Source organism: Pan paniscus, chromosome 2, assembly GCF_029289425.2.
Source record: "Pan paniscus chromosome 2, NHGRI_mPanPan1-v2.0_pri, whole genome shotgun sequence".
NCBI lineage: Eukaryota > Metazoa > Chordata > Mammalia > Primates > Hominidae > Pan > Pan paniscus.
This window is the reverse complement of record NC_085926.1, coordinates 126,784,845-126,807,421: the sequence shown is the minus strand read 5'-3', so window position 1 is coordinate 126,807,421 and position 22,577 is coordinate 126,784,845. Positions and strand designations below refer to the sequence as shown.

General features: G+C 49.6%; 1 long non-coding RNA gene and 1 pseudogene across 1 annotated transcript in view; one reads left to right on the top strand and one right to left on the bottom strand.

The window, feature by feature from the left end:
- Positions 1 to 3,246: 3,246 nt before the first annotated feature.
- LOC100975628 (lipid transferase CIDEC-like) lies at positions 3,247 to 5,379 on the bottom strand (annotated as a pseudogene).
- LOC134729905 (uncharacterized) overlaps positions 3,333 to 22,577 on the top strand; it is a 50,124-nt gene continuing 30,879 nt past the window's right edge. Inside the window, exons 1-2 of the long non-coding RNA XR_010111460.1 lie at positions 3,333 to 3,694; positions 5,370 to 22,577. The exon at positions 5,370 to 22,577 is cut by the window's right edge and continues 30,879 nt beyond it. This is a non-coding gene — a long non-coding RNA (uncharacterized LOC134729905). The remainder of the gene's footprint in view (positions 3,695 to 5,369) is intronic.

Here is a 22,577-nt window from a genome sequence, read left to right as displayed (position 1 = left end):
GAGGAGACCTAGGACATCAGGGGTCCCAGGTCCTGCAGGCCTTGGGGCTGCTCTGAGGACTTTTACTCTGGGTGAGGTGGGAGGCCCAGAAGGATGCTGAGCTGAGGGGGACAGGCCCCGAATGTCATGAAGGGAATGAAGTGGGAACGGCTAGCGACATGTGCACAGGGGAGGCTCTCACTGTAGATGGCATAGGCAGAAAAGGCTTCTCTGAGGAGGTGACACTGTACTGAGCCCTGGCCTTGGCCAAGTTTCTAGCTTCTGTGAACTTGGAGCTTCAACACCTGCCCTCTACGTATACGCGGGACGTCATGTTCTGAACAACCTCATGATATGCCAAGTCACCTTGCCTTGGCCCCTTATCTCCCACGTCACCTTCTTCCCCAGAGCAATCTTCCTCTGAAGGGTACACTTTTCTTTTTTATTTTTCTTTTTCAAGAGAGAGACAGGGTCTCCTGTCATTCAGGCTGGAGTGCAGTGGCGTGATCAGAGCTTACTGCAGCCTCGAATCCTGGGCTTAAGTGATCTTCCTGCCTCAGCCTCCCAAGTAGCTGGGACTACAGGTGTGTGCTACCCTGCCTGGCTAATTTTTTCATTTTCAAGTTTTTGTTGAGGTGGGATCTCACTATGTTGCCCAGGCTGGTCTTGAGCTCCTGGCCTCCCAAAGTGATGGGATCACAGTTGTGCGCCACTGTACCCAACCCACTTTTCAAATACAAACCAACCAATCCAGTGTCCGCACCCCAGACACTTCCCCTGTGGGCTGTCACACTGGGACCATTATCCTACTGCCCTAATCACCTCAGTGACAGGAACCAGACCCCTATGGACTGGAATGATTGGAACTGCCCTCTCCTAAGCTTGCTCATTGCCCCTCACTCTTCTCCCTGTAGGCAGCACAGGAAAGGTGCTTGCTCAGAGTACCCCTCCCTCTGCCTCCTGACCAACCCTGCTGCTTCCTGTGTGGCCCTGCCTTCCTTCTGGGAACTGTGACTATCTTCAGTTTTACTCATATGATCTGCAGGCCTTATTATACCTCAAACTTTTTATTAATACACAAGAAATAGAGTGGCCTGGAATGACAAGACACTTTGGACACAAGATAAACAAATGAGAACATATGAACTATGCACCATTTTCCAATATTCTGAAGAAGTGTAATAGTTTGATACATGAGTTTTTTTCAGGTGATGGGAAGCACTGTGGCTGTTGGTGGGATCTGCTGAAGGCGGGGACTTCACTGTGATGATGGAGCTCTCTGCCTCAGGTTTCCTGCAGCCCAGCATTTTTGTATGAGGCCATGGTGTTGTGAATTTTTTGTTCCAAAGATTCCTGGATGTGGTCTGCGTGAATTCCATGGACATCATGAGCTCTTTCCTTCTGTGATCCTGGTGGTCATTTATTATTTTTTAACCTTCCCGAAAAGATGCAGCGTGAACCTCGTGATCAAAGAGCAGCTCCTGGTAGGGCCTTGGTGTCTCCCGCTGGCCCATGTTGATTTACAGATGCCATATAATGTGGTGTAAGGTGGTCTTTCCCTGGGTTTGCAGGCAGCAATGTGTTGATGAGTCCTTCTCCCTTTTTTTAACATTTTTTTTTTGGAGTCTCGCTCTGTCGCCCAGGCTGGAGTGCAGTGGTGTGATCTCAGCTCACTGCAAGCTCCGCCTTCCAGGTTCACACCATTCTCCCGCCTCAGCTTCTCGAGTAGCTGGGACTACAAGCGCCCGCCACCACGCCCGGCTAATTTTGTTTTTGTATTTTTAGTAGAGACGGGGTTTCACCATGTTACCTAGGGTGGTCTTGGCTAGTGTCGATCTCCTGACCTCATGATCTGCCCACCTCGGCCTCCCAAAGTGCTGGGATTATAGGCGTGAGACACCGCGCCTGGCCCCTTCTCCTTCTGAAGAAAGGAACAACTGTATCTTATATTTGCCACACAGTATTTGTTTCTTCAGCTCCACAAAGGTCTGACAAATGGTAAGGTTCTGTTTATTGTGGTGTAAAAAATTACTCCAGATTCCACCTCTACCCATCCACCATAGGGCAGTATAACAGGGAGTTGCACAGAAGGTGTCCAGCTTGTAGCCTATCATAAATCTGGTGCCAAAGACAAAGATATTTTATGTTGTAGTTGGCATCTTGTAAATACAAGTACATTCTGGGGCATCAGGTTCCTATGGAAATGTTTCTTTTGGTGGTGGTACTGTAGGGCAGATAGTATTTGCCGGAACTTGCCTCAGGCCTCTTCCTCCTGCTTTTGGTGGGGCTCTAGGATGTAGTAAAGTAGCTGCCCCAGCTGGCATGCTACATGACTCAGTGTAGAGTGCCCACGATGGCAGTCACTGGAAGGAGCTGATTGAGGTTGGGTGATTCGGGGCCATTATTATATCGACTTCACAGCTGTCGACTCCAGAGGCTGGAGGAGCTCTGCTGACCTCTCTAGGTGACCTTCACAGCCACCTGGATCCCAGTGAGAATGTTCTGGGGTAACTGTACCTTGGCTGCACGTGGGTGCTCAATAATGTCACCTGGACTCTCTCCCAACCTCTGACTCTGTGTCCTTCCCTCAGTGTGGATGTCGTGCTCAGGTGGGCTTTCCCTTCAAGGTGACAAGATGGCACCCACAGCCCCAGCCACCCAACAGAAATAGACCTTCTCTCCCCTGCTACCAACCCTTGTCCTGACCCTTGCCACCTGATTGGTCACATGCCCAGGTGTTAGCCAATCACTGTGGCTGTGTAGGTTGGGTTCTTCTGATTGGCAAGGTTGAGGTCATGTGGCCGCTGTTGCCAGGGATACTTGGAGCTGCTCCCCTGTTTTGGTGGGAGATGGTATACCCACTGGCTTCTGTGTAACAGAATCCACGGAGGCATTTTTCCCTCTCCCACCACCTCCTCCCCAGGCCGCATTTCACCCATCCCAGAAAGGAACAAGGAGCAGACTTCTGTCTGAAGATAGGATTTGGGATTCCCCTCAGCTTCAAGATTTGCTGCTTGTCCTGGTGCCATCGGCTACTCACTCAACCAACATGCACTGAGCACCCTCGACATACCAGGCTGTCACTAGGTGTGATACAAGGATGAGCAGGGCTAATGGGATTCCTGTCCTCCAGGAGCTGACACTCTAGCGGAAGTGCACAGACAAATCAAAGACCAATTCAGATCAGATGAGTCCAGATGAGGAAAGAGATAGGATGGGATGGAGAGTGCCATGGAGGTGTCCCCAGCAAATCCCAATTTGCTCACTTCACCATGCACTCAGCCTCATGCAGTGTAGATCATAGGAAATGGAGTACACATCATAGAAAGTCGCCTTCACGTTCAGGCAGCTGATGAAGTCCTTGGGCTCAGCTTGTTCAGGTCAAAGGTTATGTGGGCCACATCCATCTTCTTGGCAGGCTTATGGGAGACAGACAGTGGGTGCCTCATCCCCTGCATTGAGACAAGCAGATGGTTAGCACCCCTTGAAGACTTCTCCCAGGGTCCCACTTTTCTCCCCCAACAGGTGGGACCTCACCTGTTCTGATGGGGGCTCCCATTTCTGCCCCTTCTGGAGGACCAGGAGCACTGTATTGCCTGCCAGAGCTTGGAAGGGAGGACTCTTCTTCTGTCTCTACAGTTGTGCCATCTTCCTCCAGCACCAGGAAGAAGGGCTTGTCTGCCAGCATCAGAGTGCCCTGGTCCTGGGGAATAAGGTCGGTGATGCTTCTGCCATCTCTAAGAAGTCAGAGCAAGTCTGGGAAAGCCCCACATCATAGCTCCTCAGCTGCCAGGGAAAGAACAAGTGGGCTGGGGTCTATGGGGTAGAACTGGAGCCCAGGCCCTCTGCTGTGGAATCACTATGTAGAGACTTTATCTTGGTACCTCTTGGTGCCTGGCTTCAGGGTTCATAGTCTGGAACAATATTGTCCGATAAAATATAATGTAAGCCACATATGTAATTTTTAGTTGAGATATCATTTACATACTATAAAAGTCACCCTCTTAAAGTGTACAATTCAGATCCCAGTACTGGGCAAAATGGTGAGACTCCATCTCTACAAAAAAAATACATAAATTAGCCAGGTGTGGTGGTGTGTACCTGTAGTCCCAGCTACTCAGGAGACTTGAGGTGGGAGAAACACCTGAGCCCAGGAGATCAAGGATGTGGTGAGCTGTGATCGTGCCACTGCACTGCAGCCTGAGTGACAGAGTGACACCCCATCTCAAAAAAAGCGTATAATTCAGGGTTTTTTGTATATTCACGAAGTTGTGGAACTATCACCACTATCTAACTTCAGAACATTTACATCACCCCAAAAAGAAACCCAGTTCCGGCCGGGCGCGGTGGCTCACGCTTGTAATCCCAGCACTTTGGGAGGCCGAGGCAGGCAGATGACCTGAGATTTTGAGTTTGAGACCAGCCTGATTAACATGGTGAAACCCCATCTCTACTGAAAATACAGAATTAGCCGGACTTGGTGGCACATGCCTGTAATCCCAGCTAGTCGGGAGGCCGAGGCAGGAGAATCGCTTGAACCTGGGAGGCAGAGATTGCGGTGAGCCAAGATTGTGCCATTGCACTGCAGCCTGCGAAACAAGAGTGAAACTCTGTCTCAAAAAAAAAAAAAAAAAAAGAAAGAAACCCAGTACCCATCGGCAGTCACTCCCCATTCCTCCAATTCCCCATCCCATGGCAACAGTTATTTTCTGTTTCTATGGATTTGCCTATTCCAGACATTTCATCAAAATGAAGTAATACAATATGGGGTCTTTTTAGACTGACTTCTTTCACTTAGCATGTTTTCAAAGTCATCTGTGTTGCAGCATGATTTATCTTTTTTTTTTTAAGAGACAGGATCTCAGTCTGTCACCCAGGCTGGAGTGCAGTGACACACTCATAGCTCATTGCAGCCTCAAACTCTTGGGCACAAGCGATCCTCCTGTCCCAGCCTCCTAAGTAGCTGGGAGTACAGGTGCTTGCCATTACACCTGCCTAATTTTTATATTTTTGTAGAGACAGTGTCTGGCTATGTTGCATAGGCTAGTCTCAAAATCCTGGTCTCAAGGGATCCTCCCACCTTGGCCTCCCAAAGTGCTTGGATTACAAGCATGTGCTACTATGCCCAAACATGATTCATTCATTTTTGACTAACATTCTACTATATAGATATAGCACATTTTCAGATCCATTTATCAATTGATAAACATTTAGCTTGTTTCTTATTGGCTACTATGAATAATGCTGCTGTAAGTTTTGGTGTACAAGTTTTTGTATGAACATCTATTTTCCATTCTCTTTGGCATATACCTAGGAGAAGAATTGCTGACTCATACATTAACTCTATGTTTGACTTTTTTATATTATTTTTTGCTTTCTTTTTGAGACAGGGTCTTGACTGTTGCCCAAGCTGGAATGCAGTGGCACAGTCACTGCTCACTGTAGCCTTGACTCTGGAGCTCCACTGATGCCCCCACCTCTCTGTGCAGCTGTGTGACCTCAGGCAAGTTACTTAACCTCTCTGTGCTGCTGTGTGAACTCAGGCAAGTTACTTAACCTCTGTGTGCAGCGTCAGTCGAGTTACTTAAATTCTCTGTGCAGCTGTGTGGCTTCAGGCAAGTTACTCAACCCCTCTGTGCAGCTGTGTGGCCTCAGGCAAGTGACTTAACCTCTCTGTGCAGCTGCTTTGCCTCTGACAAGCCATTTAACCTCTCTGTACAGCTGTTTTGCCTCTGGCAAGTGACTTAACCTCTCTGTGCAGCTGTGTGGCCTCAAGGAAGTTACTTAAGCTCTCTGAGCAGCTGTGTGGCCTCAGGTAAGTTCAACCTCTGTGTGCCACGTGTGGCCTCAGACAAGTTGCTTAACCACTGTATGAAGCTGTGTGACATCAGGCAAGTTGTGTAGTTTCTCTGTGCAGCTGCATGGCCTCAGGCAAGTTACTTAACCTCTGTGTAACTGTGTGACCCAGGCAAGTTACTTAACCTCTTGTGCAGCTGTTTTGCCTCTGGCAAGTTACTTAACCTCTCAGTGCAGCTGTGTGGCCTCAGGCAAGTTGCTTCACCCCCCTCTTTCCAACTCTGAGACTTCAGAGAAGTTTTTGTTTTTTGAGGACAGCGTCAGGCCAAAGGTGCAGTGGCCCTCACACTCATAGCAGGCCCCCCCATTCTGGCAGAGTTGAGCTACAGCCTCTGGCTACATGTAGACTTGATTAGTGGCTTAAGGTCATCAGAAGGTGGGAGATTTGTTACAGATGCTGCTTCTGTGGATTTCTAGAGGGAGGCAGAGATCGTTACCTAGGTCAGCTCCCAATTACGGCAGCGAGTGGGCTAAGGCAGTGCGTTCCAGCATGTGTCCTAGAGAATGCTGGGTCCTCAGGATACTGATAGATGTCATAAGAAAAATTGGCCCTTTGGCCAGTTAGGTGTGGGATGTTAAACAGATTTCTGTGTGTGTGTATGCATGTGCATACATGTTCTTTGCTCAACATAAGAAAAGTTCTAAGTGGGCTGCTACATGAAACTTTGAAAGTGAAAATGAGCCAGTTGCAGTGGCTCATATCTGTAACCCCAGCACTTTGGGAGGCCAAGCCAGGTGGATCACTTGAGGTCAGGAGTTCGAGACCAGCCTGGCCAACATGGCGAAACCCTGTCTCTACTAAAAATACAAAAATTAGCTGGACGTGGTGGCAGGCGCCTGTAATCCCAGCTATTTGGGAGGCTGAGACAGGAGAATCTCTTGAACCTGGGAGGTGGAGGTTGCAGTGAGCCGAGATCGTGCCACTGTCCTCCAGCCTGGACAACAGAGTGAGACTCCGTCTCAAAAAAAAAACCAAAAAACTGAAAATGTAGCTGCATTAGCCTGAGAGCCAAGCTGTGCAGCAGATGGCTTATGGCTAAGGCTTGTCAGGTCTTTGCTGGGGATGGAAGTCACGGGGTGTGAGAGCGGTGGGTGAAGTCAAGAACAATGCCAAGGGGAGGTGGGTGAAGTCAAGAACAAAGCCAAGGGCTGCTTCTTTCTCAGGCAGCTCTCACTTCCCATGGGAGCATGGACTTTGGGATCAGGTGGGCCTGAGGTCATGTTCTTAGTTAGCTACTCACAGGCTTTGTCACCCTGGGCAGGTCATTTTACCTCTCCGAGGCTACAGTTTGACATGAGGATAATACTACATTTCACAGGGCTGTCAAAAATAGATATCAAGGTTGGGAGTTAAATCCAGTTTCAAAAAAATACCCAAACAGGGATATTAAAGCAGGCATGCTGGTGGGTACCTGTTGTCCCAGCTACTCAGGAGGCTGAGGCAGGAGGATTTCTTGAGCCCAGGAGTTTGAGGCTGCAGTGTGATATGATTAAGCCTGTGAATAGCCACAGTGGTCAGCCTGGGCAACATAGCAAGACTTTATCTCTAAAAAAAATTTTTTTAAAACCAGGGATATTAGTAGATGATGGCTGTCATCATCACTGTCATCATTATTATAATTTTCTACCACATGTCTTGTCAGTGTTCATAGTAGCCTTTTCTTATGTTAGTTCGTGACTCAGATCTCTGCTAGGTGGCATCTCCTAACGCTGCAGTCTGGGTAATGTCATCAACAAATCCCCAGTCCAAACAGACACTGAAGTGAGCTCGGCCTGTCTCGGGTCTGTCATTACTTCTGCAGCCTCTGATGAACCTCGCTTCTGGCCTCCTAAGGATAAGCCAACGCCCCACCCCCTCTTTCTTTTGATGAGTCCTTTTCCCTGCACGGAGCTTCTGGTGAAGGTGGTGGGAGTTGTTCTTGCAGAGCACATGGGATTCCAACGGCCTGGCAGTGGGCCAGGATCTTGTTGCCATGGTGACTGACACTGTTTTCGCTGAAATTTTGCCAGATCCTGAAGATCTTCGTAGACAATCTCTTTGCTATCGTCCTGCTGAAGCAGGCCACAGCTGTGCGCTGCTTGGACATGAATGCCTCCCGTAAGAAGCTGGCCGTGGTAGATGAAAATGACACTTGCCTGGTGTATGACATCGACACCAAGGAGCTACTTTTTCAGGTGAAGTCCCCGAGGGGGCCCAGGGACATTGTCCTTTGATTAGAGGCCCTCCTCTAGCTTCCCAGTCCCTGCAGGAGGCTCTTCTGCTCTGGCCCAGGCAGGTCTCTGGGAGGAGCAGTGAGGGGCAGGGGCCAAGCACATGCATAGAGTCCCAGAGGCCCTGGGCCACAACCTGCTCCTCCCACGCAGGCACAAGCCACAGGGCCTGGACCAGCCTCTTTAACTTTGGTTTTCTTGCCAATGAGATGAGCCAGCAGAGCCTTTCTTAAGCGTTTTCCACGAACAAGAAATGGGGTGATGACTCTGAGGGGGGCGTGACGTTAGCACTCAGTGAATGGGGCGATGGATGCACTTCCTTTGCAGAAGTCTGCGTCTCACCTGCTGCAGGCCTGCCTCTGTCTATGCGCACCTACAGCGAGGGAAGGAAACAGAATCAGTTTTATCATCTGAAAGGGGGAAGGGGATGGGCAAGCCTGACCTTCTGTGTAATTCACAAGAATCCTAGAAAAGCCAGCAGAATGCGAAGTGCTTGGATCTTTGGAGGCATAGGCGTTGTTTAGTGGAGTCATCCAGCCCTGTGGCCTGAAAAAGTGTGTCACCAGAGAAGACAGCCCGGCAGCTCTGTGCTCAGGGCCTGGCTGGCTTTCTGCTGGGCTCGTGCCGTTCTTTGTCTCTTTTGGGCTTTGGAGGTGGGGAGGGCTGGTTTGGCAGAATCGAGTTCCCCTCAAAGCTGGAGCCCCTCCTAACTGGTTTCCTCGGCCACTGCAGGGTTTCCTGATGTTACCGGCAGATTCAGTTCCCTTACCAGGCTCCTCTTTGTTCTCCGCAGCAGAATCAATAGGGGGAGGGGCCTGGAGTGGGGAGCAGCCTCAGTCAATTAGAAGGGGTTACCTCGGCCGGGCGCAGTGGCTCATGCCTGTAATCCCAGCATTTTGGGAGGCCGAGGTGGGCGGATCACGAGGTCAGGAGATCGAGACCATCCTGGCTAACATAGTGAAACCCCGTCTCTACTAAAAATACAAAAAATTTGCTGGGCGTGGTGGCAGGCACCTGTGGTCCCAGCTACTTGGGAGTCTGAGCAGGAGAATGGCATGAACCCGGGAAGTGGAGCTTGCAGTGAGCCAAGATCGCGCCACTGTACTCCAGCCTGGGCGACAGAGCGAGACTCCATCTCTTAAAAAAAAAAAAAAAAAAAAAAAAAGGAGTTACCTGGCCACCTCTAGCCCAGAGGTGACTCCCTGTCAGTCTCAACTCACTCATGTCCCTGAGAGAGTAGAATGGTTTGGGGGAAAGAGAGGGCACACCCTTCAGGCTGACCTAGGCTTGGGTCCTGCCTGCATCCCTTCCTGTGTGATCTTAAGCAAGTTAGTGAGCCTCTCTGAGCCTTGATTTCTTTTCTCTAAAATGAAATTAGTAATTGCCCCTCACAGAATTGCTACAGGAATGAACAAGATACCACAGTGCCTAGCTCAGTGCTGGGCACAAAATGGGGCCTGAAATGTTACCTCCCTTCTTCCCAGCCTCACCTCCCACCTATAGGGGGCGTAGCTGGCCCCAAATGTGAATCTGTGTCTGAGCCTAGAATCATACAAATGTGGAAGGGCGTCTGCGTGCCCCCGTCCCCACTGCTGGCTCTATATCAGGCTTGGGGAGGCGATTCTCAGCCCTGCCAGGAGACATCAGCATTCCCAGCTGTGACATTGCCTGCTGGCTTTTCCTCTTCTCCACTGCCCCTCCCCCTACACATAAAACAGCTATATATTTTTTTCTCATTATAGAAGCAATCTACACTCATTTCTAAAAGATTCAGACATTGTAAAACATTCTAGGCAGAAAGCTGTGAGCATCTACTGGTCCCTGAGGCTCCAGGGCTGAGCAGGGAACTGAGGTGCAGTGGGTGCCTCCCAGGGTGACTCTATTTTCACAATGTGTGGACTGTAAATGCAAAGAACAAGATATTCTTTTCAAATCTTACAAATAACTCACCGTTCTTTCTCTTATTATCAAACAATAGATAGATGTTCATGACAGAACAAATTCAGGCAAACAAAAAAGATTTTCTCATTACACAATTTCGCCCACCCATTAACGCTGTTAATCCTTTGGAACATATTCTTGTAAATCTTCTGTTTACAAAGATGTATATTCCTTCTGTAATAGAAGTGGAATCCCACTTTGCTGATTCTCCACTTTCTTTTTTTTTCTTTTCTTTTTTTTGAGACAGTTTCACTCTTGTTGCCCAGGCAATGCCACCATGATCTTGGCTCACTGCAGCCTCTGCCTCCCGGGTTCAAGCCATTCTCCTGCCTCAGCCTCCCAAGTAGCTGGGATTACAGGCACATGCCACCACACCTGGCTAATTTTTGTATTTTTAGTAGAGACAGGGTTTCACCATGTTGGCCAGGCTGGTCTCGAACTCCTGACCTCAGGTGATCCACCCGCCTTGGCTTCCCAAAGTGCTAGGATTACAGGTGTGAGCCACTGCACCCGGTCTGATTCTCCACTTTCTATATAAGGACTCATATTGCAGGAAAATATTTTTCTTTTTTTTTTATATTATACTTTAAGTTCTAAGGTACATGTGCACAACGTGCAGGTTTGTTACATATGTATACATCTGCCATGTTGGTGTGCTGCACCCATTAACTTGTCATTTACATTAGGTATATCTCCTAATGCTATCCCTCCCCCCCGACCCCATGACAGGCCCCGGTGTATGATGTTCCCCATCTGTGTCCAAGTGTTCTCATTGTTCAATTCCCACCTATAGTGAGAACATGCAGTGTTTGGTTTTTTTGTCCTAGCGATAGTTTGCTCAAAATGATGATTTCCAGCTTCATCCATGTCCCTACAAAGGACATGAACTCATCCTTTCTTATGGCTGCATAGCATTCCATGATGTATATGTGCCACATATTCTTAATCCAGTCTATCTTGATGGACATTTGGGTTGGTTCCAAGTCTCTGCCATTGTGAACAGTGCCGCAGTAAACATGCATGTGCATGTGTCTTTATAGCAGCATGATTTATAATCCTTTGGATATATACCCAGTAATGAGATGGCTGGGTCAAATGGAACTTCTAGTTCTAGATCCTTGAGGAATTGTCAGGAGAATATTTTTCAAAAGTAACGCCTGCTTACTCAAAAATTCCAACAACATGCAGGTGCATGGAGGGGCTTGCCTCTGTTCATTTCTTTGTGGTCCCCTTTCCTCCTTTTCCCTCCATCCCACTGTAAGCAGTTTAGTGGGATTCAGTCTTTAAAAGGGTATTGGGCTGAAATGTGCAAGCGCTGCCCAAGCCCAGGGTGGTTATCACAGGATCCCCACTGTCCCTGTCCCCCAGGAACCAAACGCCAACAGTGTGGCCTGGAACACCCAGTGTGAGGACATGCTCTGCTTCTCGGGAGGAGGCTACCTCAACATCAAAGCCAGCACCTTCCCTGTGCACCGGCAGAAGCTGCAGGGCTTTGTGGTCGGCTACAATGGCTCCAAGATCTTCTGCCTCCACGTCTTCATTTCTGCCGTGGAGGTGCCACAGGTAACTGGGAGCACCTGTCCACTCTCAGCACTGGCAAGGCCAATAAGACCAGGGAAGCCGGGCCCCTGGCTGGTGCTTTGAGGAGAGAGTAGCAAGGAGAGAAGAATGGCAGCTGTGATGTCGTGGGAGGCAGTCTGGGCTTGGAACCTGCAGCCCTATCTCCACTCCTTGCAACCTGTGTGACTGGGGGCAAGGAGCTCAACCTCCCTGTGCCTCAATTTCTTCCTGGTCCCCCTTCTGGTAGGGATTCAGAGGGGTATACAGTGTTGTCAGCAGAGTGTATTTTACAGAGAGCCCAATGTGGGCCAAGTGGAGCGAGCAGCAAAGCCGGGAGTCCAGCAGGGTGTGTGTGTGTGAGCACATGTGTGATGGTGGTGATGTGTGTGTGAGAGAGGGGGAAGAGAGAGAGAATGAGTGGGTGGGGGGGGTGAGGCCTGAGGTCTGTGAGCCAATAAGGGAGCATGGGACTCTGCACAAGCCCCCTGAACTAGGAGGTGGCCACAGCAGAAATGGGGCACTGAAGTGTGGAGCCACAGAATGAGGGAGGGCAGAACTGCAGACAGGAGGCTGAGATTGACCTCCCAAGTGCAAGCTGGTCTCCCCTTCACCTCCTGCACCCCACACAGATGGTGCTTACTGTAGGATTGCCGTAAAACAGAGACACGCACCAGCGAGAAACTTTAGCCCTTAGTATCCCATCCTCAGGACAGAATCACTCTTAAACATGTTGAAATACATCTGCTTAGAGCTTTTCTATGTGTATATATAATGTATGCATAATATACAATTAGAAGCATGTGATTTTATAACATTTTTAAACAAAAGTGGAATCACACTGCAAATACTGTTTCATGACTTTTATGTGTGTAAGTATTGCTACCTATAGATGGAACCTCAGATTTACTGTATTCCCCAAGCCTGGACTGTAAACAAGACTTCTCATCCCCTTCCTCTATGGCCATCTTCTCATTTCACCTCACATTTGGTTATGACAGCCCCATCACTGTCTATGAACTGCTGGCTGTAAACTTGTCATCTGGCCTTTTCACTCAGCAATCTCCTGAAGCATGGTTCTGTGTCAGCAAATGTTCTTATCCAGCATGGCAAAATGTTAAGGTAATTGTAGACTCACATAAGTTGCAGGAAATAATACAGAGATCCCTTATACCCTTTGCCCAGTTTCCCGCAATGGTAACAGTGTGCAAAGCTCCAGGACGATTTTGTCACCCATGTTGGCATGTGTAACCGCCCCCCACAGTCACGGCACTGAACATGGCCACCACCACAAGTGCCTAGTGTTGTGCTACCCTTTTACAGCCAGCACCACTCCCTCCTGCCCGGCCCCCCTGCATTGTATTTATGGCTGCATTTTGTCCTATCTTGTGGATGTTCCATGGCTGACAGACAGGCTGAACAAACAAAGGGTGTGCAAAGAAGCCCAGAGCAGGAGAGAAGGCTCCCCAGCCTGGCTCTTGGTCGGCACACTGACAGGCTGGCTCTGCCTCTCTTGGCTGCACTGTCCTGAAGCAGGAAATATGAGAAAAACAAGTAAAGGGAAAACAAGTCCAGTTGGAGCTATGATAACATTATCTGCAAGGCCAGGCAGGGGCCCCAAAGAAATGGGATCCAAGAGCAGGGACGAGAAAAGCAAGTTCTTAGTCTCCCCCTGGAATTCTTTCCCCATGCCATCATTCTTTGTTCTGCTCTTATACCTATTTTTGTAACTATTTCTGCAAGTTTGCAAGGATTTTATAAGTTCCTGTTTTCCCATCTATGCAGGATGGCAAAGGTCACAAGACATGCCTGAATTGCAAAACCTGTCACAGTTTGATTAACTGCCTTTGTTCTGCTTCTGTAAGCTCGCTTTCCCCACCCCGCAAGTTTTGCACCACTGGCTAGCCACTCGCCTTCAGTTGCCTGAATAAAAGTCAAGCCTGATCTTTGTTCATTGCTCAGCCTCTGGATATTAATCTGCTGGGCCAGTGGCCACCTGAATAAAATCCTCCTATTTCACCCTTTGGTCTCTCCAGTCTCCTGATTCCCACAACATTTTGGCAAGCCAGCCAGGAGCGGAGACGACAGGTTTACTGTCTCCTTTGCTTGTGGAACTGGAGCCCCGGGCCAGGGGAGGCCTGTGACCCCAGGGACCATCAGGAGAACTTCAACCCAGAGGGGAGATCAGCTCTCCTGTGATCCAGTGCCCCTACCCGACAGCGCAACAGAACCTAAAGGGGCTACAGGATGATTCCAGGAACAGCACGCTTCAGGACCACAGTAAGGTTCGGGGCCCGAGGCAGGACCTGTCCCATAAGGGCAGAAGGGAACCTGATCAACTCCCGGGAGTGCACCAAGTAGTCCAACCCAGGATACAAGAGTGGCTCGCAAAGTCAGATGAAACTGGCACCTAGGGCGTACGAGTAATCTGACCTAGGACGCGAGAGTGGCTCACTATTTCGGATGAAACCTACACCCCAACCGAACCAGGACGTGAAAGTAGCTTGCTAAGTTGGTTGAGAAAGGAAACTGGAAGCAGGGAGGTGTGAGTGCATGTGAAAGAGATGGTTCTGGAAGGAACCAACGCAGGGAGTGACATGTGGGGGTTGCAGGTCTCTTAGCATAGACCGTACGCTTCGAGCAAAGTGTGGGACTGACTGGGACTAGTGGCAAACATCCTACGTGGGCTACCACCTATGGCTCAGAAAGGTGCCCCGCAATTTAGTAATTGTGGGGAGATTAACGATCACTCCAAAGCTAAGCAGCATCTGAAAGACTCCCGCAAGGGAGACGATCTAATTGGTCTGAAGCGAAAGTGAGAGTGTGTTGTGCCAAAAAAGGAGGAAATGGGAGGGAAGTCGTCAAAACCCACCCGGTTAGAATGTACGTTAAAGAATTTTAAGAAAGGTTATAAGAGGGACTATGGAATCAAGTTGACCCCCCAGAGGTTAAGAACTCTCTGTGAAATAGAATGGCCTTCTTTTAGTGTAGGATGGCTGGCCTAAAGGACTATAGATAGAGAAACAATTGGCCGTGTATATCTGGTGGTGACTAGGGTCAGAGAACAGCCAGGGCATCCAGACCAATTCCCTTATGGTCTGAATGCAGCCCTGCTTAGCAGCTTATTGCAGAACACTCGTAGCTTGAGTTGAGCCAAAAGCAAAAGAGAATTCAGCTTCACTGTCAGCTGCAGAGACAAAGGGAAAGCCACAAGTTTTGCAGGAACCACTGGAGGAGATAGAGACCCCTCCTCCCTACACTCCAATACCCCCCTTTACCAAGGCTGGCCCCTGAGCAGCCAGACTCAGATGGTGATACGCCCCAGGCTACACCCCAGAGGGAGAAATCTGAGCCCTCATCCCAGGAGGTCAAGGAGCAAAGTCAGGATGATTAAGCAGGCTGCCTCCAGTCTGGCTGCACCCAGGTTATGCAAATGCCTCTCAGGGAAACAAGGGGACCTCTTTATTATAATGAACGGGGCCAAGTCCAAGGAGGAGAACGAACTTTCATTTACCAGCCTTTTTCAACCACCGATCTCCTAAACTGGAAACACCATACTCCCTCCTACATGGAGAAGCCCCAAGCCCTCACAGATCTATGCAGTCCATCTTCCTGACACACAGTCCAACTTGGCCAGACTGCAAACAGCTCCTACTGACGCTGTTTAACACCGAGGAGTGCCGGAGGGTAACCCAGGCAGCCCTCCACTGGTTAAAAGCCAATGCACCAGAAGGCACACTTAATGTTCAGGCTTACGCTCGGGGCCAGTTCCCAGAAGCAGACCCTAACTGGGACCCAAATGATGCAACCCAGTTTCAGCACCTACAGAGGTACCAAGAAGCACTGCTGCAAGGGTTAAGGGAGGGTAGAAAGAAGGCCGTCAATATAGGAAAGATCTCAGAGGTGCTTCAGGGAATTGATGAAAGCCCCAGCCAGTTTTATGAGAGACTCTGTGAGGTGCTCCGGTTTTGTTTTTTTGTTTTTTTTTTTTTTTTTTTTTTTAGATGGAGTCTTGCTCTCTTTCCCAGGCTGGAGTGTGGTGGTGCGATCTTGGCTCACTGCAAGCTCCGCCTCCCAGGTTCATGCCATTCTCCTGCCTCAGCCTCCCGAGTAGCTGGGACTACAGGTGCCCACCATCACGCCCGGCTAATTTTTTGTATTTTTAGTAGAGACAGGGTTTCACTGTGTTAGCCAGGATGGTCTCAATCTCCTGACCTCATGATCCGCCCGCCTCGGCCTCCCAAAGTGCTGGGATTACAGGCGTGAGCAACTGCACCCAGCGAGGTGTTCCAGTTTTATACTCCCCCATTTGACCCTGCGGCCACTGAAGATCAGTGCGTGGTGAACACAGCATTTGTAGGACAAGCCCAGGGGGACATCAGGGGAAGCTGCAAAAGCTAGAGGGCTTCACAGGCATGAATGCCACTCAGCTTTTAGAAGTGGCCACCAAGGTGTATGTTAACCGTGATCAGGAGGCAAAGAAGGAGGCTGATCAGAGACTCAGGAAAAAGGCCGATTTGCTGTCGGCAGCACTTACAGAAGGGGGCAAGTGTCATGAGAGGACGTGGACATGGACATAGGTGCAGACAAGGAAGAAGTTAAATCAGGCAAAGACCCGAGAATTGGGCAAGACTAGATAGGGACCAGTGTGCGCAGTGCAAGAGGAAAGGACACTGGAAGAATGAATGTCCAGAAGGCAATAAGGGAGAGGAGGAAGCCAAGGAGCTAGAAGGCTGCCAGCTAAAGGCTATCACACCCAGAAAGAGCCAAACACCGACTTCATTGGGCTGGCAGGGACTGAAAGGTATGAGGACTAGGCCAGACTGGGCTCCATCTTCTTAGGCCCCCAGGAGCCCATGTCATGGTGGAAGAAGGGGGCCACCTGATGGACTTTATAGTAAACACTGGGGCTGAACACTTGGCAGTGATACAGCCCATGACTTTAAGCCTGCTCCATCCTGAAGAAATGGTGTTAACCCTTACCATCCCGCAGGCGGAGGAATGGAGACTGTACACAGATGGGTTGCCAAAGCCAGGGCTAGATGAGCTGTATAAGTTGCCTAGTAAAATTCCTGGAGTGTAGGCCGAAGATACCCCCACCCCAGTCTGGCTGTGAACCAGGCACCAGTGATAGTGGAACTAAAATCGGGGGCACCACTGGTTCAGGTTCATCAGTACTTCCCCAAGAAGCTGTACAGGGCATTCAAGGGCATTTGAAGTGGCTATTAGAACACAGGACCTTGGCCCAATGCCAGTCACTGTAGAACACTTTTGCCAGTGTGGAAACCAAGGACTAATGAATATAGACCAGTACAGGATGTACATGTTGCAAACCAGGCCCCCAGGGATTCCAGAAATGGAAATTACACACAGTCAACCAGCCACAAAGCTCAGGAAAAGTGGAGCACATGAACCGGACACTCAAGCAGCTACTAAAGAAATATTGCCAAAAAACTCATCTAAGATAGGATCAGGTCCTGCCCATGGTCCTCCTCCAAGTCAGGTGTACCCCCACCAAACAAACTAGGTATTCACCCTCTGAAATCTTGTTCGGCCAGCCACCCCCAACCATAGGTCAAATTAAAGGTCAAAATTAAGGTAATTCCGTGAGTTAAGGGAGCGAACCTTGAGAAGGCAGATGCAGGCCTTAGGGAGAGCCATGCAAGAGATCCATGGCTGGGTACTGGAAAGAATGCCCATAGGACTAACAGGCCAAACACACCCCTTTAGACCCAGGGATTCTGTTTAGGTCAAGAAATAGAATCCAACCACTTTAGGACCCATATGGGATGGGCCCCATACTGTAATCTTGTCCACTACCACTGCTGTTAAAGTTGCAGGAATCGTGCCTTAGATCCACCACAGTTGGCTGAAACTGGCAGCCCAGGACAAGTGGACCAGCCAGCAAGACTCAGACCATCCAAACCAGCTGATCCTATGACAGGACCGAGGTGCCAGTGAAAGTGACAACAGCCCTGCTCTGGTGACTCCAGAAGCCAACCAGTCTATGCACAGCTGAAGCTTGAGGAGACAGCAGTCCTGCTCTAGTCACCCCAGAAGCTGACTAGTCTATGCACAACCAAAGTTTCATCTAGGAAGTAAATGTAGTTAGAAATCTTAAGCCCAGTAATTTTCCTTGTAATCTTAATTGTTTTACTATTAACCTGTCACTGTGCTCAACCTCCTCCCCTGGATAAGGACCTCTGCTGTCCATGCTGGGTATGAACATACTATTCCTTACTTTGTTCTTGCTACTCCCTCTATCCATGTTAGAAGGAGGGGTATGTGGAAACTTTAAACTAATTGTTGCCTAGAAATTGATGACAATAGGAAGGTCATTGAAGATATAACTGCAAAAATTCAAAAATTAGCCCATGTCCCAGTCCAAATTTGGAAAGGATGGTCTCCAGATACCCTCTTTGGGGGCTGGTTTTCGTCCCTTGGAAGATTTAAGACCTTAGTAGGAATAGTTCTGGTCATACTGGGAGTCTGTCTCACACTCCCTTGTCTCCTACCTCTCCTTGTTAAAAACATCCAATCAGCCATAGAGGTTCTTGTAACTGGGTAAACCACCAACCAACTAATGGCATTAATCAAATATCAACCTTTGCCAAATAAAGGACTAACTCCTCTTGGAGAATTAAATTCTGATGATAATGCTTTCTATTAAACTTTATTTATAAACAGCATCAAAGGGGAGAATTAAGCAGGAAATATAAGAAAAACAAGTAAAGGGAAAACAAGTCCAGTTGGAGCTATGATAACATTATCTGCAAGGCCAGGCAGGGGCCCCAAAGAAATGGATTCCAAGAATAGGGATGAGAAAAACAAGTTCTTATCCGTCTCCCCCTGGAATTCTCTCCCAATGCCATTATTCTTTGTTCTGCGCTTGTAACTATTTTTGTAACTATTTCTGCAAGTTTGCAAGGATTTTATAAGTTCCTGTTTTCCCATCTGTGCAGGATGGCAAAGGTCACAAGACATGCCTGAATTGCAAAACCTGTCACAGTTAACTGCCTTTGTTCTGCTTCTGTAAGCTCGCTTTCCCCACCCTGCAAGTTTTGTGCCACCGGCTAGCCACTCCCCTTCAGTTGCCTGAATAAAAGTCAAGCCTGATCTTTGTTCGTTGCTCAGCCTCTGGATATTAATCTGCTGGGCCAGTGGCCACCTGAATAAAATCCTCCTATTTCACCCTTTGGTCTCTCCAGTCTCCTGATTCCCACAACATTTTGGCAAGCCAGCCAGGAGCGGAGACGACAGGTTTACTGTCTCCTTTGCTTGTGGAACTGGAGCCCCGGGCCAGGGGAGGCCTGTGACCCCAGGGACCATCAGGAGAACTTCAACCCAGAGGGGAGATCAGCTCTCCTGTGATCCAGTGCCCCTACCCGACAGCGCAACAGAACCTAAAGGGGCTACAGGATGATTCCAGGAACAGCACGCTTCAGGACCACAGTAAGGTTCGGGGCCCGAGGCAGGACCTGTCCCATAAGGGCGGAAGGGAACCTGATCAACTCCCGGGAGTGCACCAAGTAGTCCAACCCAGGATACAAGAGTGGCTCGCAAAGTCAGATGAAACTGGCACCTAGGGCGTACGAGTAATCTGACCTAGGACGCGAGAGTGGCTCACTATTTCGGATGAAACCTACACCCCAACCGAACCAGGACGTGAAAGTAGCTTGCTAAGTTGGTTGAGAAAGGAAACTGGAAGCAGGGAGGTGTGAGTGCATGTGAAAGAGATGGTTCTGGAAGGAACCAACGCAGGGAGTGACATGTGGGGGTTGCAGGTCTCTTAGCATAGACCGTACGCTTCGAGCAAAGTGTGGGACTGACTGGGACTAGTGGCAAACATCCTACGTGGGCTACCACCTATGGCTCAGAAAGGTGCCCCGCAATTTAGTAATTGTGGGGAGATTAACGATCACTCCAAAGCTAAGCAGCATCTGAAAGACTCCCGCAAGGGAGACGATCTAATTGGTCTGAAGCGAAAGTGAGAGTGTGTTGTGCCAAAAAAGGAGGAAATGGGAGGGAAGTCGTCAAAACCCACCCGGTTAGAATGTACGTTAAAGAATTTTAAGAAAGGTTATAAGAGGGACTATGGAATCAAGTTGACCCCCCAGAGGTTAAGAACTCTCTGTGAAATAGAATGGCCTTCTTTTAGTGTAGGATGGCTGGCCTAAAGGACTATAGATAGAGAAACAATTGGCCGTGTATATCTGGTGGTGACTAGGGTCAGAGAACAGCCAGGGCATCCAGACCAATTCCCTTATGGTCTGAATGCAGCCCTGCTTAGCAGCTTATTGCAGAACACTCGTAGCTTGAGTTGAGCCAAAAGCAAAAGAGAATTCAGCTTCACTGTCAGCTGCAGAGACAAAGGGAAAGCCACAAGTTTTGCAGGAACCACTGGAGGAGATAGAGACCCCTCCTCCCTACACTCCAATACCCCCCTTTACCAAGGCTGGCCCCTGAGCAGCCAGACTCAGATGGTGATACGCCCCAGGCTACACCCCAGAGGGAGAAATCTGAGCCCTCATCCCAGGAGGTCAAGGAGCAAAGTCAGGATGATTAAGCAGGCTGCCTCCAGTCTGGCTGCACCCAGGTTATGCAAATGCCTCTCAGGGAAACAAGGGGACCTCTGGGTCAATGCTGGCCAGGGAACCCTCGGGCAACACATAGAGCTGCTCCCCAGTCACCTGGGCCCCCTAACAACCTGACTCTTGGTAGCCGTGACATTCTAGGCACATCAAGGAATCCCCAATAGGAAAAAATACATATATAATTATTCCATGGCCACCTACCTAATCCTTGGGATCCCACTGACCTTCCCCATCCCCCAAAGTTAAGTCCAACTTTTCTGTCCAACCAAAGAGGAGTCAAGGGCTGGAATGTTTGGTGAAAAACGTCTTGACTGTGGCCTTTCCCACCTTTACTTCAGAAATCCAGCAGCCCGAGGAGGACCAGGGCCAGGGCAGAAGATGCCCAGAGAAGCCACCTTACCTGCTTGTCCCCTTCTGGGCCTGGAGGTGATGTGACCCAATACCAGCACATCTCCGAGTGTGGCCCTGTGGCCTCCCCCTCCATCCAGAGCACCAGCAGCAGTGGGAGCGGCCCAGGAGGAGTCAACTGCCCCCAGGGAACATCCCAGGACGTCAGTTCTGTCCATGTGGGAGACCCAGGAGGAGTCACCTGTCCCCAGGGAACAGCCCGGGAAGCCAGCACCCTCTCCACTGGGCATCAGATGGTGTGACCTCAGCCTCTCCCTGTGAAGAGAGCCAGGGCTGCCAGGGAGCCACTAGATTTGTCTTCAAAAACATTTTGCTTCCTCCTGGCCCCAAAGACCCACTGTGCATGGAGAAATACGGTGGCTCCAGTAAACCCAGAGGACAGCTGCGGCCCAGACACAAACCAAGCGGAGGGTGGGGGGCAAGCTGCCTTTTCTGCACTTTATTTTATTTATTATGCTTTTGTTGGTTTCTTTTTTTGTTTTTAGAAAATGTCTCTGAGTCATATGTTCATTATTATTATCATTATTATTTTGAGATGGAGTCTCACTCTCTCGCCTAGGCTGGAGTGCAGTGGCGCGATCTCTGCTCACTGCAAGCTCTGCCTCCCGGGTTCACGCCATTCTCCTGCCTCAGCCTCCCAAGTAGCTGGGACTACAGGCACCTGCCACCACGCCTGGCTAATTTTTTGTATTTTCAGTAGAGACGAGGTTTCATCATGTTAGCCAGGATGGTCTCAATCTCCTGACCTGGTGATCCGCCCGCCTCGGCCTCCCAAAGTGCTGGGATTACAGGCGTGAGCAACGGCACCTAGCCGTTTATTATTTTTTAATTATTATTTTTAATTGGAAAATTATGCTTGTATTCATTTATGGGATATAATGTGAGGATTAGATAGATGTGTGCACCGTGGAATGATCAAATCTTAGCATCTCCATCACCTCAGAAAGGCAAATTCCACATGAAGTTACGGAAGTCTTGATCGAAAAATGTTGACCCCGTAGAAGTAGCGAGTAGATCAATGGTGACCAGGGGCTGGGTATCAGGTGTGGGGGTGGGAAAGAGGGAGAGAATGGAGAGTTGTTGCTCAAAGGACCAAAGTCTGAGATGGACAGGAAGAAGAGGTTTTCACATCCAGTGCACAGCAGGGTGACCAGAGTCAATGAGAATGTATTGTGTATTGCAAAACACCTGAGGGAGTCCATGTCAGTCAAATGTCTTTCTGTACTTAGAATGGAGAGGACAAAGGCCCTGAGTGAGGTCCAAGAACACTACAAACATGACAGGTCAGCCACGTGTGGGCTCCAACGGCCGCATGGGAGAACTAGGCAAGACACCCTCGCTGCTGTGTGTCTGACACCCCCAGCCTGGAGGCCTTGTCCAGTGGAGGACAGAAGTGTGTAAAGTGGCAGAGGGGTCTCTGCATGGGATTCAAATCAAGGAAGCTTCTGGTAGCCGTGTGGCCTTGAAAGCATTCTTATCCAAAGGAAGGGGTGAGATGGACCGCCCAGAGCCTCCTGGACATCAGAGGGCGCCTCCATCCCACTTAGTGGAATGTAAAAGCCTGGACAGTGTTTCCTGGGGCACTTCTCCCCTGCCCTGCTCTTCTCTGTCTTTTCTTCATCCAGATGGTTCTAATTTGGCTCATGTTAGGGTAGGAGAGAAGATATGGCCCAGGGCACCGTCTCTTCCTCCTGTGTGCTCCTGCTTCCTCTGCCTTGCCACCTCCTTCTCCCCTAACCCCGCCCAGGTCACTGCAGTCCTCTCTCCATTTGGAGGCAGCCAGAGTGATAGTGCAGCCCCCCGGGAGGCCATGGCCGGGAGCTTTGTGGGCAGCAGCCAACGGAGTGCCAGAGGCACTCGACCTGCCCACGGGAGCAGCTTCCATTTGTTCACACTAATCCAGGGCGTGCCCTCACGGGGTAGCTGGGGAGCACAAACTGTGTGCACTTGGATATCCTCCAGGGATTCTGCAGAGTCTAAAGGGGACGGTGGAGGGGAAGTGTCCTCTGGCTGTGCCCCTGAAGTCTGATT